This window comes from Medicago truncatula, unplaced genomic scaffold (assembly GCF_003473485.1).
Source record: "Medicago truncatula cultivar Jemalong A17 unplaced genomic scaffold, MtrunA17r5.0-ANR MtrunA17Chr0c11, whole genome shotgun sequence".
NCBI classification, from domain to species: domain Eukaryota; kingdom Viridiplantae; phylum Streptophyta; class Magnoliopsida; order Fabales; family Fabaceae; genus Medicago; species Medicago truncatula.
In genome coordinates this window covers 40556-44767 of record NW_024340376.1, presented here as the reverse complement: position 1 = coordinate 44767, position 4212 = coordinate 40556, and the positions used below count along the sequence as shown (strand labels likewise).

General features: G+C 39.8%; 1 non-coding gene across 1 annotated transcript; it reads left to right on the top strand.

Annotated features, from left to right (window-relative positions):
* Nucleotides 1-3365: 3365 nt before the first annotated feature.
* Nucleotides 3366-3472, top strand: LOC120577880 (small nucleolar RNA R71). The gene has a single exon (XR_005643828.1). It is a non-coding gene; the product is annotated as a small nucleolar RNA R71 (small nucleolar RNA).
* Nucleotides 3473-4212: the final 740 nt, after the last annotated feature.

Below are 4212 nucleotides of genomic sequence, written 5' to 3'. Positions count from 1 at the left end.
AATAGTAGTGCTTGAGATCATTGAAGAATTTCTTCTTTTGTTGGTAGTTTAACTCGGGCGGTAGTACTCCTGCTGCAAGAAAGTTAACAAAATCTGCATACCAAGGTGCGTCAGTTTGTGCCAATAAGAATAGTTGGTCATCTGGGAATGAGTCATCCAAGGGTAACTCATCCTTATTGGTCTCTCGAAGTCGGGACAAGTGGTCAGCGACAACATTTTCTACGCCCTTTTTATCTTTTATTTCAAGGTCAAATTCTTGGAGGAGCAAAATCCATCGGATCAATCTCGGTTTGGCATCTTTTTTGTTTAGCAAGTATTTTATGGCCGAGTGATCTGTATAAACAATGATTTTTGATCCCACCAAGTATTGCCGAAATTTGTCAATGGCATAGACAACTGCTAGCAATTCTTTTTCTGTCGTGGCATAGTTTACCTGTGCCCCATCTAGGGTCTTACTGGCATAGTATATGGCATGCATCTTTTTGTCCTTTCTTTGACCTAATACTGCCCCAACCGCATAGTCGCTTGCATCACACATTATTTCAAAAGGCAAGTTCCAATCTGGTGGTTGTATGATTGGGGCGGTAATTAGTGCTTCCTTCAACCTGCAAAATGCCTGCAAACAAGAATCATCAAAGGTAAAGTCTGCATCTTTGAGAAGCAGGCTGGTTAGTGGCTTAGTGATTGATGAGAAATCTTTGATGAAACGACGGTAGAACCCTGCATGTCCTAGGAAACTTCTAATTTCTTTAACTGAGGTGGGAGGTAGCATTTTTTCAATAATTTCGATTTTTGCTCTGTCTACCTCTATACCTCTGTCGGAAACCAAGTGTCCTAGGACAATTCCTTCTCTTACCATGAAATGACATTTCTCCCAATTTAAGACTAGGTTCACCTGTTCACATCTTTCCAAAACTTTTTCAAGGTTAGTCAAACAATCATCAAAATTAGAACCATGCACAGAAAAATCATCCATAAAGACTTCCATTATCTTTTCAACGAAGTCAGAAAAAATAGACATCATGCATCTTTGAAAAGTAGCAGGGGCATTACAGAGACCAAAAGGCATTCTTCTATAGGCAAAGGTCCCGAAGGGACATGTAAAAGTTGTCTTTTCTTGGTCATTAGGGTGAATGGGTATTTGGAAAAATCCAGAATAGCCATCTAGGTAACAAAAATGCGAATGCTTAGCTAACCTTTCTAACATTTGGTCTATAAAAGGGAGAGGGAAGTGATCTTTACGGGTTGCTTTATTAAGCTTCCTATAATCAATACACATTCTCCAACCGGTGACGGTTCTAGTGGCAATGGATTCATTTTTATCATTTTTAATAACTGTGAGACCACCCTTCTTTGGTACAACTTGCACGGGGCTAACCCATTTGGAGTCAGAAATTGGATAAATAACACCTGCATCTAGGAGTTTTAAGACTTCCTTTTTCACAACTTCTTTCATATTGGGATTTAGTCTTCTTTGGTGTTCAATGGAGGGTTTATAGTCTTCTTCAAGAAGTATCCTATGCATGCATAATGAAGGATTTATTCCTTTAATGTCATCAATGGTGTAACCTATGGCTTTAGGATATTTCTTGAGGACATAAAGCAATTTTTCAGTTTCTACTTCATCGAGACTTGCATTTACAATAACAGGATAGGTGGAGTTAGGGCCCAAGAATTCATACCTTAGATTTGATGGAAGTGTTTTGAGTTCTACTTTCGGTGCCTCCTTGGGTAGAAGTGTTGGTTCTTCTTTTACTAACTCCTCTACACTTAGACCTTTCATTGGAAGAGTTCTATCTAACAGTTCTTCATAAGCCTTTGCCTCTCCTTCCAGTTTTGTACCTGCATTGTTAACCAAGCATACTTCCAAACCATCATGTGCAGTTGATGCTAAAGAGCATTCTTTCACGCAATGGTCGATTATGTCTATCATGCAACAAGAGTCCTTAATGGAGGGACCTTTCATTAGTTTAGCAAGTTCAAATTCAACAGTTTCCTTACCTACATTGAAGGCAAGCCTACCCTTTTTTACATCAATGATAGCTCCTGCAGTGGCAAGGAAAGGTCTTCCCAAAAGAATTGGTACTTGGTTGTCTTCTTCCATTTCCATCACAACAAAATCGGCGGGGATATATACCTCTCCTACCTTAACGGGGACATCTTCTATGATTCCAGCTGGATACTTAACAGAACGGTCTGCTAGTTGTAGGGTCATCCTTGTTGATTTAAGTTCCCCTATTCCCAACCTCTCATAAAGTGATAAGGGCATTAGGCTGACACTGGCTCCTAGATCGCACATAGCTTTCTTCACAACTTCCGACCCTATGACACAAGGTATGGAAAAACTACCTGGATCTTTAAGCTTTGGTGGCAATTTATTTTGGATGATGGCACTACATTCTTCTGTAAGGTTAACCGTCTCACTTTCCTCAATCTTTCTTTTTTTAGAGAGGATTTCTTTCAAAAATTTAGCATATGTGGGCATTTGGGTTAGGACCTCGGTAAATGGCACATCAATATATATCTTGTTCATCATCTCTATGAACTTTTTGAATTGCTCATCTAGCTTTGATTTGGCAAACCTTTGAGGGAAGGGGATTTTTGGCTTAAAGGGAGGTGGCGTGTTTTCCTCAACTCGTGGTTCCTCTCTTTCTGCTCTGGTTTCCCTAGATGGTGGTTCGCGGATTTCTTTCTCACTGTTATCGGTCTCGGTTCTCCTTATGGGGTCTTCGAGTGGCTTACCACTCCTAAGTGTGACAGCATTCATTTTATTGGGGTGGTTAACCTTACGAACTACCTGGGAGAGTTGAGTTTCAGAAATTTTGTTGTGAGAGGAGATAGAGTCTATCTTTGTTGTGAGAGTAGCAAGAGAGTTGTTCAAAAGTCTAGTTTGGTCCTTGAGCTCTTGGAGCTGTTCGGATTGTTTAAGAAAATAGTTTTCCATTAAAAGTTCAATGTGAGATTTTTGAACAACTCTTTGGCCATTCTGAACAAAATTTAACTGCTCAACACTACTTAGGTTGCAATCGGTGTTAGAATGACTAGATAGGCCACATGTTTCACAAGGAGGTGAGAAGGTAGGTGTGCTCATGCGATCAAGTCTTTGAGATAATGCATTCACCTTGGTAGATAAATAGTCAATGGAAGAGGTTTCATCCATACCTGCCTCTTTTTTAGAGGGCGAAGGATCGATGGTTGCTTTTTCTTCTGTCCATTGGAAGAGGTTCAGAGCCATGTTCTCAATTAACGCATAAGCTGTTGTGAAGTCTTTGTTCATTAGGGCACCACCTGCAGCTGCATCAACAGTCAATTTAGTGCTAGATGTTAGACTATTATAAAAGGTGTGGATGATTAACCATTTTTCTAGACCGTGATGGGGACAACGTCTAAGTATTTCTTTAAAACGTTCCCACACATCGAAAAGAGATTCCTCATTCTTTTGAGTAAATTGGTAAAGTTTTCCCCTAAGTTGGGCAGTTTTGGATGGGGGAAAGAAACGACAAAGGAATTCTCTCCTCAGTTGGTCCCATGAGGTAATGGAACCAGGCTTCAAAGAATTGAACGAATTGCTGGCTTTATCTTTTAGAGAAAAAGGGAAGAGATGTAGCCTGACGGTTTCTTGGTCGTCTTTGCAAGTTACACTAAGTCTCCAAAAGGTTGAGATATGTAAATTTGGGTCCTCGGAAGGTGATCCAGAGAACTGGTTTTGTTGCACCAGAATTAGTAGTGCAGGTTTTATTTTGAAGTTGCTACCTTGAACTGTTGGGTAGACTATAATAGTGCATGGCTCATCCGAAGAAGGGATCGAATACTCCTTAAGAGTGCGTTCCTCAGCCATGTTATCTATTATCTTTAAGCCACCCGAATCAAGTGTAGGAAAAAGAAGAAGGGAAGAAGAGGGGAGAGAAAAGAGTTCTAATCACAAAGAAAGAATTAATTAAATTAGTTTACTCCCGGCAGCGGCGCCAAAAACTTGATGGGATAAAACCGCAAGTGCACGGTCTTATCGAAGTAGTATAAAAGAGTATCGTTCCGACAGGGAGTAGTTTAATTTAATTAACCTTTTAGAGATGATTAGAAGAGAGAAGAGATTGTAGATTGGGGGTTTTTAAACGGTTAAAAGCAATATAATAAAAGAGCCTTGGGATCGTTGATTTCATCTAAATAACAAGTCCTTCTCAAACCAAAACCATAAGCTTATAATGTTATGTT